The 15,612-nt window shown below is 42.1% G+C and overlaps 1 pseudogene across 1 annotated transcript in view; it reads right to left on the bottom strand.

The window, feature by feature from the left end:
- Nucleotides 1-942: 942 nt before the first annotated feature.
- LOC111542032 overlaps nucleotides 943-15,612 on the bottom strand; it is a 111,339-nt pseudogene continuing 96,669 nt past the window's right edge. Inside the window, exons 4-6 of the transcript XR_003309520.1 lie at nucleotides 8,866-8,945; nucleotides 2,056-2,164; nucleotides 943-992 (exon numbers count right to left, since the gene is read on the bottom strand). The product of XR_003309520.1 is annotated as an FGFR1 oncogene partner 2 homolog (transcript). The remainder of the gene's footprint in view (nucleotides 993-2,055; nucleotides 2,165-8,865; nucleotides 8,946-15,612) is intronic.

Here is a 15,612-nt window from a genome sequence, read left to right as displayed (position 1 = left end):
TATATATATATATATTTTTTTTTTTTTTTGAGATGGAGTCTCGCTCTGTCGCCCAGGCTAGAGTGCAGTGGCCGGATCTCAGCTCACTGCAAGCTCCGCCTCCTGGGTTTACGCCATTCTCCTGCCTCAGCCTCCCGAGTAGCTGGGACTACAGGCGCCCGCCACCTCGCCCGGCTAGTTTATTGTATTTTTTTTTTTTAGTAGAGACGGGGTTTCACCGTGTTAGCCAGGATGGTCTCGATCTCCTGACCTCATGATCCGCCCGTCTCGGCTTCCCAAAGTGCTGGGATTACAGGCTTGAGCCACCACGCCCGGCCATTTTTTTTTTTTTTTTGAGATGAAGTCTCACTGTCACCCAGGCTGGAGTGCAGCGGCCCGATCTCAGCTCACTGCAACTTGGCTATATTGTTTTGGAGACAGCTGCACATTACCCAAACACTAACATTATTTTTTTAAAGATGAAGATAAAGAAAAACCTTACAGTATTCAAACCTGTGTATCCTATACTGGCAGACTTAGGAAAATAAAAACAGGGAGACCTAACCTGATGTTGTTATTCAAAGATGTAATAACTTTAGATAGCTTTTCTCCAACAGGTTACATGCCTCCTGGGTTCAAGTTATTCTCCTGCCTCACCCTCCTGAGTAACTGGGATTACAGGCACGTGACACCACACCTAATTTTTTCTAGTTTTTAGTAGAGATGGGGCTTCACCATGTTGGCCAGGCTGGTCTTGAACTCCTGATCTCAAGTGATCCACCTGCTTTGGCCTCCCAAAGTGCTGGGATTACAGGTGTGAGCCACACTGCACCTGGCCAAAGATGTTTTCTAACCAGGTAAACTGAAGATATGTATGTAAACCTTTTCTTTAAAATATTTTTGCAGAGCCTAAATTTTAAGAAATAATATAAACATCATGTTTTTAAATGTAATTCATTTTACCTTTTTCTTGCCTGTTACTGTCCATTCTTTGAGTACTTCACTGGCACTACCTGTAAGAGAAACCAGTTACAGATTTTGTCTCCTACCACACACACAGTAGTAAAGCAGGAGTCAGTGTCCTCCCATTTTGTAATTGCTGGAGAATTTACAAAGCTCCTAACAGGAAAAATTAAGGATCGGGTCTAGAGTAATATAATGAGATAATCATGCCATGCTTCCCTTTTGGAATACCTGCCTACTTAGACCCTCCTCTTCAAGTAATTTCCTCAGTAAGTTCTTCTAAGAAGAGACTAATGTAGCTGGGCCATTTTGAAGATTTTCTTATCTATACATCTTATACCAAATACAAAGGGGATGGCACACTGGTTTTAGCCAAGTGTGCCATCCTTTCCCCTCCAGTTACACACCACCTTGGCTATATTGTTTTGGAGACAGCTGCACATTACCCAAACACTAACATTATTTTTTAAGAAGATGAAAATAAAGAAAAACCTTATAGTATTCAAACCTGTGTATCCTATGCTGGCAGACTCAGGAAAACAAAAACAGGGAGACCTAACCTGATGTTGTTATTCAAAGACGCAATAGCTTCAGATAGTTTTTCTCCAACGGGTTACATGGAAGGAAGTTTATAAAATACTTCTCAATGCCATAAATCTGAAGGGTTGACTAAGCCTGCCATTCTTCTACATATTAGATAAGGAAATTCAAACCCACACATTTGAGTCACTTGCCACAGCCAAACTAATGATATTAGAATTCGCAAGACAATACTGAGTCCTTGAATTTGCCATCTGTTGGTGAGCCACTGAATCACTACTTTGTTATAAGTCCCTTATACCACCAGCCACATGATTTCCTCTTAAATGCCATTAGAGAACATTTAGCGCAAAACAATGGAATTTTCTCAGCTTGTCTCTTACTATAGACACCACATAGCTTATTTCAGCTTCTAGGGCTGAAAGAGGTATTGTCAAATGTCATGGTATGTTATGTGTTCATGGGGTCTGCTATATCATCTATGAATTACTGGATTGCTGAGTGTTATAAAAGTCTGAAGCAAATTCTATTTGAACAAATGTAAATTTATTTTTAAAACTAAGTCAGGATTACCTTCCATGAATGCTTGTACTGTTTTGTCCACACAGTTATCAAAGTGCTGCAAAACCAGGATGATTTCATTGTTGCTCTTATTGGGAACTATTGCACGTACCGCATTTATCTGGAAAAGATGACGGGGTCATTTAATTCTAACATTTAGTAGGTCACTAGGCAGCTGAGGCCTATACAGAGAATAACGAAAAGAGTGATATTTCATTTTTAACAATATGTATCACTCTTTAGCATCAGCGACAGTACATACAACCATCTCACTGGGAATTCTTAATAGATGAGTGATACCAGCATGTGAAAAATTAATTTCCAAACTTAGAAATGCAGAACATTGCTAGAAATAGAAGTTATATGCTAGATTTCATATAAAGAAAAGGTGGTTTAATTTCGGTATCAGGTATTAATGTAGCATCAACATTTCCTCATTTTTAGCATACTGTAGAGAAAGATGGAAAGTTAAATGAACTAGCAACAAAAACGACTTAGATTTTTGTGTAAGATTTTTTGAAATATATTTTACCTTGTATCGTTTAATTGTAAAATAAAGATAATTTATACAAATTTAAATTATAAACTATTTCAGGCATATAAAACATAATTAACACGCACTGCATGACACTGAGTTTACTAAAACAAAATAAATATAATTGAAGCCCCCATGAACACCTAATAAGTCCTATTTCCCTTCTTTGTCTCACTAGAGATTTCTACCCTGAACTTGGTATTATTTCCATACATGCTTTTGCATTTTTATGATATGTGCATATATCCATAGGTAATATACACTACTATTTTGCATTACATAAATACACAAATATTATATCATATGTATTTATCTTCAATTTGTATTTTTCACATGGCATTATTTTTTTAGATTTTTTCCATGTTGATACATGAATCTCTTATTTATTTATTTTGAGACAGTCTCACTCTGTCACCCAGGCTGGAGTGCAGTGGCATGATCTCAGCTATCTGCAAACTCCACCTCCCCAGTTCAAGCGATTCTTGCGCTCCAGCCTCCTGAGTAGCCAGGATTACAGGCATGCACCATCATGCCCAGTTAATTTTTGTATTTTTAGTAGAGATGGGGTTTTGCTGTTGGCCAGGCTGGTCTCAAACTCTTGGCCTCAAGTGATCTACCTGTCTCCGCCTCCCAAAGTGCTGGTATTACAGGCCTTGAGCCACTATACCTGGCCTGTATTTCATATTTTTTGAGACTAAAAATATATGGCCGGGCACGGTGGCTAATGTCTGTAATCCCAGCACTTTGGGGAGGCCGAGGCGAGCGGATCACAAGATCAGGAGTTCGAGACCAGCCTGACCAACACGGAGAAACCCTATCTCTACAAAAATTAGCTGGGCATGGCGGCGCACGCCTGTAATCCCAGATACTCAGGACGTTGAGGCAGGAGAATTGCTTGAACCTGGGAGGTGGAGGTTGCAGTGAGCCAAGATAGCGCCATTGCACTCCAACCTAGGCAACAGAGTAAGACTCCATCTCAATTTAAAAAAAAAAAAAAGGCCAGGCGCAATGGCTCATGCCTGTAATCCCAGCACTTTGGGAGACCCAGGCGGGTGGATCATGAGGTCAGGAGTTCGAGATCAGCCTGGTAAACATGGTGAAACCCCGTCTCTACTAAAAATACAAAAGTTAGCTGGGTGTGGTGGCGCGCACCTGTAATCCCAGCTACCCTGGAGGCTGAGGCAGGAGAACTGCTTGAAACCAGAAGGCAGAAGTTGCCATGAGCCAAGATTGTGCCACTGCACTCCAACCTGGGCGAAAGAGCAAAACTCAGTCTCAAAAAAAAAAAAGAAAGAAAAATACACACACACACACACACACACACACACACACACGCATACAAAATTTACAATAATTGTATATTTTGTTTTCATGTTTATATATCCATTTTATATCCAGCAACCTTGATGAATTCTTATTAGTCCTATTAATTTGTTGCTTTCTTGGATTTTCTATGTAGATAACTGTATTGCCTATAAATAACAGAAAGGGTTTCATGTGTTTTTTGAGACAGGGTCTCACTGTGTCACTCAGGCTGCAGTGCAGTAGTGCATTCATAGCTCACTGCAATATTTAACTTCTGGGCTCAAGCGATGCTCCCACCTCAGCCTCCTGAATAGCTGGGACTACAGGCAGGTGCCACCAGGCCTGGCTACAAATATTTTTTGTAGAGATGGGGGTCCCCTTATGTTGCCCAGGCTGGTCTTGAACTCCTGGCCTCAAGTGATCGTCCTGCCTCAACCTCCCAAAGTGCTGGGATCACAGGCATGAGTCACTGCCCCTGGCCAAATAACAGCAGTTTTTTTCCCGCCTTTCCAATTCTTACAATTTTTATTTCTTGTCTTACTGCAGAATGCAGAATTAATTATTTCTCAAAGAAGCTCTGGTTCCTTTTAATGAGGAATGGTAGTTAGAAACCAGTATCTAGGAGCGGCCAGGAGCGGTGGCTCACACCTGTAATCCCAACACTTTGGGCAGCAGAGGTGGGCAGATGCTGAGGTGGGTGGATCAAGTGGTCAGAAGATCGAGATCATCCTGGCTAACAGTGTGAAACTCCATCTCTCCTAAAAATACAAACAAATTAGCCGGGTGTGATGGCGGACACCTGTAGTCCCAGCTACTCGGGAGGCTGAGGCAGGAGAGTGGCGTGAACCTGGGAGGCGGAGCTTGCACTGAGTTGAGATCACGCCACTGAACTCCAGCTTAGGTGACGGAGTGAGACTCCGACTCCATCTCAAAAAGAAAAAAAAAAAAGACAAACCAGTATCTAGGAGCTAGGTGTGCTTATTGCTATTGTGGAGTCATTGTTTTTAGACTCTTTCGTAGATCAATCTAGGAGATTTTTTTTGTAAAATAATGAGCTCACATTGACATCTTCAATTCAAATGTACTATTAAAAGATCTTTTCTCATCTTATTTTAAACATGTATCTCTTCTCTCTTAACCAAAAGTTCTAGTTCCTAAAAACGTTATTCACTGATTTGCTTTATTTTATAATACTCAAAATAATAACAACCCTACAATATAATATTACCATTATATTACTAATGATAAAACCATTGGATAAAATTTAAGATTTACAATTCTTTTTACCCTTTAAATGTATCTCTCTAAACTCACATAGTAAGAACACTGTGTTCAAAAGTCAGTGGGGCCAGGCACGGTGGCTCATGCTTGTAATCCCAGCACTTTGGGAGGCTGAGGCAAGCAGATCACTCGAGTGAGGTCAGGAGTTCAAGACCAGCCTGTCCAACATGGTGAAACCCTGTCTCTACTAAAAATACAAAAATTAGCCAGGCGTGGTGGTGCACATCTCTAATCCCGGCTACCTGGGAGGGTGCGACAGAATTGCTTGAACCTGGGAGGCAGAGGTTGCAGTGAGCCAAGATCTCACCACTGTACTCCAACTCTGACAGACCTCTGCCTCCAACCTCCGCCTCCATTAAAAAAAAAAAAAAGAAAAAAAAGTCAGTGGGCAGATTTATTCTACTTTACCCTTTCCCTGAAGGTGAAATATATATATATATATATTTTTTTGAGACGGAGTCTCCCTCTGTCGCCCAGGCTGGAGTGCAGTGGCCAGATCTCAGCTCACTGCAAGCTCCGCCTCCCGGGTTTACGCCATTCTCCTGCCTCAGCCTCCCGAGTAGCTGGGACTACAGGCGCCCACCACCTCGCCCGGCTAGTTTTTTGTATTTTTAGTAGAGACGGGGTTTCACCGTGTTAGCCAGGATGGTCTCGATCTCCTGACCTTGTGATCCGCCTGTGTCGGCCTCCCAAAGTGCTGGGATTACAGGCTTGAGCCACTGCGCCCAGCATGAAGGTGAAATATTTTTAAAATGGCAAGCTTACATAAGACCTCAGTTCCAATCTTTTTGTTTGGGTTTTTTGGTTTTGTTTGAGACAGTCTTGCTGTCACCCAGGCTGGAGTTCAGTGTTGTGATCTTGGCTCACTGCAGCCTCGACCTCCCAGGCTCAAGCAATCCTCCCGCCTCAGCCTCCTGAGTAGCTGGGACCACAGGCATGTGCCACCACATCCAGCTATTTTTATTTTTTGTAAAGATGAGGTCTCCCTATGTTGCCTAGGCTGATTTCAAACTCCTGAGATCAAGGGATCCTCCCACCTCAGCCTCCCAAAAGTGCTGGCATTACTGGGCTTAATGGCACTGTGTGGTAAAACCCTTGTGTTACTGAGACTGGCAAAACATGCCACAGTTACCTATTAATATTTCAAGCTCACTACTGTGGTTTTTAGTACCCTCTAGGGATTTCCCTTACGTCTTATATTCAGCTATACATTCAAAATGATGTATATTATCTTTCATCCCGTATTTCTAGGTGTTTTTTTTGAGACGGAGTTTTACTCTTGTTGCCTAGGCTGCAGTGCAATGGCGTGATCTCGGCTCACAGCAACCTCCACTTCCCGGATTCAAGCAATTCTCCTGCCTCAGCCTCGTAAGTAGCTGGGATTACAGGCATGTGCCACTATGCTCAGCTAATTTCTTTTTTGTATTTTTAGTAGAGACGGGGCTTCTCCATGTTGGTCAGGTTGGTCTCAAACTCCCGACCTCAGGTGATCTGCCCACCTCGGCCTCCCAAAGTGGTGGGACTACAGGCATGAGCCACCGCACCCGGCTATTTCTAGGTATTTTATATTTAAAAATGTCTTCAGGTCGGGGGCGCTGAGGCAGGAGAATCGCTTGAACCTGGGAGGCGGAGGTTGCAGTGAGCCGAGATTGCGCCACTGCACTCCAGCCTGGGCGACAGAGGGAGACTCTGTTTCAAAAAATAAAAATAAAAACAAAAATAAAAAAACCATACAAGTGAGAAGGTATACAATCTGTAATTCAACGAAGGCTAATACATTTTTGAGATAAGCAACTTAATATGTATCAATCATAGTAATGATCCCTAAAAAATGGAAGTGTAGGCAAAACTTAACAGACTCCGCCAGGAGTGGTGGCTCAGGCCTGTAATTCCAGCACTTTGGGAGGCCGAGGCGGGTGGATCACGAGGTCAGGAGATCGAGACCATCCTGGCTAACATGGTGAGACGCCCCCTCTATTAAAAATATAAAAACTTAGCCAGGCGTGGTGGCACGTGCCTGTAGCCCCAGCTACATGGGAGGCTGAGGCAGGAGAATCACTTGAACCTGGGAGGCAGAGGTTGCAGTGAGCTGAGATCATGCCACTGCACTCCAGCCTGGGTGACAGAGTGAAACTCCGTCTCATTTAAAAAAAAAAAAAAAAAAAAAAAACCACCAAACTTACAGACTCTACGATAAAGGTAAGGTTCTGATAATTTAAAAATACGAGTATGTATAGTACTCAATCACTGTACAGGACTCCATAGTCAACAATTATTTTTTAAAATAAGACAGAGAGGCCGGGTGCGGTTGCTCATGCCTATAATCCCAGCACTTTGGGAGCCGAGGCGGGCAGATTGCTTGAGGTCAGGAGTTTGAGACCAGCCTGGCCAACATGGCAAAACCCCGTCTCTACTAAAAATAAAAAAACTATCCAGGCATGGTGGCACATGCCTATAGTTCCAGCTACTCAGGAGGCTGGGACATGAGAATCACTTGAACCCGGGAGGCGGAGGCTAAAGGGAGCTGAGATTGTGTCACTGCACTCCAGCCTGGGCGACAAAGCAAGACTCTGTCTCAAAAAAAAAAAAAAAAAGACAGAAAGCACATAAAGCTTTTGTTTTATGTTTTTCTCAGTATAGCTCGTTGAGGGTTACATTACTAAAACCACTTGGTTTTCTTCCAAAAGAATGCTCCTTAGAAGATCTACTTCTGGCCGGGTGTGGTGGCTATCCCAGCACTCTGGGAGGCTGAGGTGGGTGGATTACTTGAGGCTAGGAGTTCGTGACCACCCTGGCCAACATGGAGAACCTTGTCTCCACTACAAATACAAAAATTAGCTGGGCATGGTGGTGCACCCCTGTAATCCCAGCTACTCAGGAGGCTGAGGCACGAGAATCACTTGAACCCAGGAGGCGGAGATTGCAGTGAGCTAAGATCATGCCACTGCACTCCAACCTGGGTTGGACTCTGTCTCAAAAAAACCCACAAAAGACCTATTTCTTGTCTTGGCTCTGAAGCCTCCTGGACTTAAGAATGCTCTTCAAGTACTTGGGAAGATCCTATTCAGATTGTTCCTTAAGAAGTGTTGCCAAATGAGATACACTCAGGCACATAAATATTAATAAACTAATTAATACTGAATATCTTCAAGAGAATTTAGAATTAATATACATAGAGATAGGCAAAGAAAATGTTTGCATTTAATAGGTTCTGTTAATAGGTTCTGTGCAATCAGAACCTATTTATGGCCATCACTCTCTGATATATAGTGGCATTGTTTTATTTTTAAAATTTCACTCTCGGCCAGACACGGTGGCTCACGCCTGTAGTTCCAGCACTTTCGGAGGCCAAGGTGGGCGGAACACAAGGTCAGGAGATTGAGACCATCCTGGCCAACACGGTGAAACCCCATCTCTGCTAAAAATACAAAAAAAACATCAGCCGGGCGTGGTGGCGGGCGCCTGTAGTCCCAGCTACTCAGGAGGCTGAGGCAGGAGAATGGCGTGAACCCAGGAAGGGGAGCTTGCAGAGAGCCGAGATCGCACTACTGCCCTCCAGCCTAGGTGACAGAGCGAGACTCCCCAAAAAAAGAAAAAAAAAAAATTCACTCTCATAATGAGTTTGTGGTAGCCACTAGTCATATTAGTACCTAACTTTTCCTACGACAGTCAAGTTTACTATCCATAGTGACTAGTCTTACCTTCTCTTTCATGTTCTCAAAAGCCCCTCCCTGGGCCAGTACAGTATTGGACTGTAAATCAAAGATGAATCCTGATGAATCTGAAAGAATAAAAAAGGAAAAATATATTCAACATGATTCAAATGTAATCCATCCCTAAGACAGAAGGGCCAAGACTGGCTGCTTTTGTCCCATAAAACAATTAACAGCTTAGTTGCTATTTGGCAAATTCTGTTACATAGATAACTTATAACTGCCTTCTGAATTAAACTTATAATGCAAAATTGTAATTTTAATAAAAACTGTCACAGCTTGAGGTAAACACTAAATACATCAACTATATTAGACTGTCCTGTAATCCTTGATATTGTTGTTAATTATCCCACCTTAAGGTCCTCTAAAAATGTTGCAAGTAAATAGCTCCCCATGGTAAAATTTAACACTAAAGAATCTGAAAATGTGAGTGGGATGGAAGCTTCTGTAGCATTAATAACACAAAGTAATTTCCTCTTCTAGATGGAACCATACGTGTTATGTTTGTAGACTATAAACCCGTGAATAAATTCATGTGTGTGTCCCTAATACAAAGCTTGATGAAGCAAGGTATTCAGGTTGTACGTTATAGAAAAACTCAGTTCAATATGATTGATTACAAAAAAAGATTCTGGTTTCTCTGTACTTACAAAGAAAAAGGCCATATGCAAATTTAATCCGTTTCTTTACCCCTGACTATGTGATCAATAAATTACTTCAGTTTTAATACTCAATAGCTTTGTTTTAACCCAGTAAGATACAATCTCAGGAGATGGTTAAAGTGCTTTTCAAATTCTGATGTGCATACTTACCACCTAGGGAATCTTATGCTAAAATGTAGGTTGTGATTCAGCAGTCTGGCCTGTGGCAGGAGATTTTTACTCCCAGGTGATAACAATATTACTGATCTCTGCACTGTACTTGGAAGTAGCTTAGTAACAGAATTTCAACAAGGCAAGTAAAAGGAAAAATGTTGAGAAAAGGGGTACAAAGAAACCACAGTAATAGTCTAGTACACTTTCCAAATTATTTTGCTGTTATTACAGATATGTTTCAATTAAAGATTCTTTCAGGCTTAACAGATATGTTTCAATTAAAGATTCTTTCACGGCTTAATCTTGAACCTTGAATTAGTTTAGATCGAACTTTTGTTAATACTGGCCATTTCTAGACTGTTACTCAAATGAAAAATCGGGTAACACTTACACAAACTCAGTATTTAAGCTTGAGTTTTCTAGATGACTATAAATATGGTTTACTCCCAATTATCTTTATTAAATGAAAAGAGACACAGTCTACAAAAACAAAGATCTTATAAAACCAAAGCACTATTTAGAACCTTCTCAGAATTCCTATAGATCAGCTAAATGACATAACTCGAATGTTTTAATGTATCCTCCCCCAAAGAGTAATGAGCAGTGGGATGATATAGAGGACATCAATAATCCACTTATTCGTCAGTCAAACCACCAATCTCTTTTAGGGAAAAGAGGGAACATAAAACAGCATTTGGGTTCTATTACTAGCCTCTTATACACATCTAGCTCTGTTTTTTGTTTTGTTTTTTTTTCCTTTAACAACATACTAGATGACACAAACTGCAAGGAAGACAAAGGGTAGGCTGGGTATGGTGGTTCATGCCTGTAATCCCAACATTTTGGGAGGCCAAGGCAAGTGGATCGCTTGAGCCCAGAAGTTCGAGAGCAGCCCGGGTAATATGATGAAACCCTGCCTCTACAAAAAGGAGAAAAATTAGCCAGACATGGTGGCATGTTTCTATATTCCCAGCTAATTGGGAGGCTGAGGTGGGAAGACAGCTGTAGCCCGGGAGGTTGAGGCTGCAATGAGTCGTGAATGCACCACTGTACTCCAGCCTGGGTGACAGACAGAGATCCTGTCTCAAGAAACAAACAAACAAAAAACAAAGGGTAGTTCTGCAAACACTCAATTATTGGCCAAAACAAATTAGTATAATTAGGATTTATCTGGAATACTGTTAGGATAATGATTAAAAATACATAAAGCAGTTATTTCAGTCAGGATCCCAAACAGGAAGCGAATGGCATACTCAAACTGGGCAATCTTAACAGAGTTTAATAACAAGACTATTTTCAAATGTGCTAGCAGAGAGTAGGGAAACCACCCAAGATAGGGCTGTACCTCTTGTTACCGTTTTGCTGGCTTTTAAGCAATGTGCATTGCTAATTGAGACTTGAATGTGAGGAGGGAGCAGTTACAGGAGCCAAAGACAGAAAGGGCCCTTTTATTTTTGTTTCATCTGGTATAGAGAGGGCCAAAGGTCACACTCAAGCCCACAGCTACCTGTCAGAGAAAGATTAGAGGAATAAATGTTCCTACCTCACTCTCCTCCCTTCCTCTGAATTTCCTGCCAGTGTTGCCCAATGGCCAGCACTGTCCACTACTTACTTAAGCCAGAGGGCATGGGAGGCACTGAGATGGTCTATACAGGTCAGGAGGGCACAAATGACAATTTTGCATTTATATTCTATGACATGAGGTCACCAAAAAGAGAAAGCAATAATCTAACATCTTAATTTGTCTACTCACTAGCTGATATTGCCTTTTTAAACTTAAACCAACACCTCAAGTAGATTCAAAACCTTACTTTAATCAACTGGAGCCTAAATGTCTCTTAGTATTATATAGAAAGTAATTTTTAATTCCTATCAGCAATAGTGATTTTTAAACTCTTATTTTTTCATGAAAAGAAAGCTTAAGATTTACCTGATTCTACTGGTAGGAAATAAGGCAGGATTTCATCTTTTTATTAATACTTAGCTGTGATACAAGAGCATGTATTCTATCAGAAATACATTTTTAAGGAAAAAGTGCTGTTAAATATTCCCTAATCTGGCCAGGCGCGGTGGCTCACGCCTGTAATCCCAGCACTATGGGAGGCCGAAATAGGCGGATCATGAGGTCAGGAGATCAAGACCATCCTGGTTAATATGGTGAAACCCCATCTCTACTGAAAATACAAAAAAATTAGCCGGGCATGGTGGTGGGTGCCCGCAGTCCCAACTACTCAGGAGGCTGAGGCAGGAGAATGGTGTGAACCTGGGAGGCGGGGCTTGCAGTGAGCCAAGATCACGCCACTGCACTCCAGCCTGGGCAACTGAGTGAGACTCCGTCTCAAAAAAAAAAAAAAAATCTCTCATCCTGGGTGTTCAGGTAAACAAAAAAAAATTCTCAGGCAAGATTCATAAAGAATATGAGGAAGCCTAGGCTGGGTGCAGTGGCTCACATCTATAATCCCAGCACTTTGGGAGGCTGAGGCAGGTAGATAACTGGAGGTCAGGAGTTTGAGACCAGTGAACATGGTGAAACCCTGTCTCTACTAAAAATACAAAAATTAGCCAGGCATGGTGGCACACACCTGTAATTCCAGCTACCAGGGAGGATGAAGCAAGAGAACTGCTTCAACCCGGGAGGCAGAGTTTGCAGTGAGCCGAGAATGTGCCACTGCACCCCAACCTGGGCGACAGAGCAAGACTCCACCTCAAAAAAAAAAAAAAAAGAGAGGAAGCCTTGAGCTTGAGCTTTGTTATTTATTTCACTCACATCAGGAACCATTTCAGAAGTTTTTTTTTTTTTGGAATTACTTTTTTTTTTTTTTGGAGACTGTCTCGCCCTGTTGCCCAGGCTGGGAGTACAATGGTGTGATCCCGGCTCATTACAACCTCCACCTCCCAGGTTCAAGCCATCCTCCTGCCTCAGCCTGCCGAGTAGCTGGGATTACAGGCATGCAATACCATGCTCGGCTAATTTTTGTATTTTTACTAGAGTCAGGGTTTCACCATGTTGGTCAGTCTGGTTGGAATTATTTCAAATAGCACACATTCAGGTATATTTTAGAAAAAGTATGTTATTTACAGTACAAATGACATATTTATAAATACTACGGGTTTTGTTATTGTTTTTGCTGGCTTCAAAAATTAGGCAAAAGTTGTTTTTAGGCACTGAGAATGACACAGAAATAGCTGAGCCTGATTATTCCATGTATTAAATCAAACTTGAACAGGTGTCTTGACAAGCTTTAAAACACAGTCTCATTCTGCTGTTAGTTTATAATTTAACCTGAAGATCATACTGTACTAAATGTTTTAGAATTTGGTTTAAAGTTCTGATTATATTTATACCCAGGGTACATATTTATTTATTAAAAAAAAAAAGAAAACAACAGATGTGGCAAGAATGTGGAAAAATTGGAATTCAGGAGCACTGCTAGTGGAAATGCAAAATGGTACAGCCCCAATAAAAACCACATGTGGGTTCCTTAAAAGATAAAACATAGAACTACCATATGATCCAGCAATTCTGCTTCTTGGTATACATACAAAAGAAAGGTCACCAAGGTCTCTAAGAGGTGTTTTGTATATCCATGTACTGCTGCAGGCATTGAGATACACTAGGATGCAACAGTGAACAAGACACATGCCCTCTTAGAGTTTTACAGTCTAGTGCAAGAGACTGGTAAAAAAATGAATAACCGTCTCAATATAACAACAATGCGTTGATTTATCAAACTGTACGATACTAAATACATAAGCTAGACCTTCACAATAACACTATTGTGGAGTGAAAATTATTAAAAGCTCACCACCTTGGGTCCTATCTAAAGAGGTTTGGCAGAGCTAACATGAACACACAGTAAGGCTCTTAGATGCACTGAAGTGAATTTGATACAATTATTCATGAGCAGATTATTTCTATCATAGAAAACCCTGTGCTCAAATTCTAGGCTGCTCACTACAGAGACAAGTGTAGGTATATTTTAGAAAAAGTATGTTATTTACACTACAAATGACATATTTGTAAATACTATGGGTTTTGTTATTGTTTTTGCTGGCTTCAAAAATTAGGCAAAAGTTGTTTTTAGGCACTGAGAATGACATAGAAATAGCTGAGCCTGAGGTGGTGGAACCCAAGTCTAAGGATCTCATGGGGGCTACTGAATTTGTATCCAAATTCAACAACCAAAAACTTAACAGTTTTGGATTGCTTGTATCTTTCTTTTGTTAACATAATGGCAAATTATTCCCTCTGACAAGCGAGGAGAAAAATGGAATTATAATCCCTCCCAGAATATCTTCTCTTAATCTTATATTGATGAGAAAATCAGTCATGGTACTACTCCTTGCCCAAAGTCACACAGTAAATCCTACTGTAGAATCAAAGTGAGTCCAGGTTTTAGGCTTTACACTAGTGCTGTGTAACTCATCAAATATACTAGTTCTCAAGTTGCTATTATTTTAACAGTATCTTGAGATATAGTCTTTCTTCTAAGGATCTCAGATTCTTGCTATAATCTACTGATATGCCTTACACATACATAAAGCAAGTTGAGTAACAATATTATTCACATTTTGATGGCAGCAGCCACTCCAGATGGCCTGCTGCTGCCTTCACACTGGCTTCAGCAAGGAGGCGCCACTAGGCCACCAGGGATACACACTCAGTGGAGCCTGAAAGTGGACAGGGGGTGGGGGTGGGGGAGCAGGAGCCCTACCTCTTCTGAGTTGGGGCAGGAACTCCCCAGGTGCCACTGCCAAAACTGGCTGTAGACTCAGACCTCCCGCTCCATGAAGCAGGCAGGAGACCCCATCTCCCAGCTGCAGCTGCCCAAACTATAGCTGCACACTCAGGCATCCCTCTACTCTTGAGGCCACAGGAAGGCTTCCCTGCCCTCACAGGCTAGGAATTGCCTGCTCCTGCTGTCTGGCTTCTCTCTGCTGTCTGCGTCTGCTCCGGTCTCAGCCAAGTTGGCTGAGCCAGGGTGCTATGAATGGCAGCAGGAGACAAGCAAGTTCTGGGCAGAAAGGAACAGGTCCCTGGTTAGGCCCCACCTTCAGGCCAGGGAGGGCCTTCTGAAGGCTGGGGGCCAGGCTGCTAGTCCAGCATACTCGGGTAGGGACTTGTGGTGCCTTTTCCAGGCCCACCCATGGCCACCCACGGACAAACTGGCACACACTTTCTCCCCTCTGAGGTCTACAAAAGTCCCTGGCTCAGCCAGAGCGGGGCAGGGATGGAGAGAGGACAGGGACAACCTGCTGCAGAGAGGAGCCACATTCTCCGCTGAGAGCTGCAGAGACAATGGGACGACCTGCTGACAGAGAGGAACCGTCCTCTACAGGGCCTCCTCTCTGTTGAGAGCTGAACACTCTGTAGGAGATGACCTGCCTATAGAGAGGAGGTACCCACTGTGGGTCTCCGCTGAGCTGTTGTAACACTCAATAAAGCTCCTCTTCATCTTGTTTACCTTCTACTTCTTTGCATACGTCATTCTTCCTGGATGCAGGACAAGAACTCAGGCAAAGGCATCACTGGCCACAGAGGTTTCTGGCCAGAAAAGTGACACCCCAAAGATCCCGTAACAATTTCACCATGGCCAAAGAAAGACCAGAAGAGGTAAGATCCAGTGAAATACAGGTAAAGCCCAGAAGTCTAGATAATCCGACAAGTATGATTATTATTTGACATATTTTCTCTAATGGTATCAACTTCCTCCTAAAAAGTAAAAAGTAAGCTCAAGAGCAGAGCCTATGTAAGTGCCAACTCTTACAGAAATGGTATCTCATGAACAATTAAACAACCCGAAGTTCTCCTTCAGACTGAAGACAGCCAATACTGGACCATAAAGCAAAGTGACCACTTGCCTGGAATTGCTTTGTCTCAAGCCAAGTTTGAGAATAATCCACATGTAAGTCACCAATA

This window comes from Piliocolobus tephrosceles, chromosome 10, assembly GCF_002776525.5.
Source record: "Piliocolobus tephrosceles isolate RC106 chromosome 10, ASM277652v3, whole genome shotgun sequence".
NCBI lineage: Eukaryota > Metazoa > Chordata > Mammalia > Primates > Cercopithecidae > Piliocolobus > Piliocolobus tephrosceles.
This window is presented reverse-complemented; position numbering and strand designations above follow the sequence as displayed.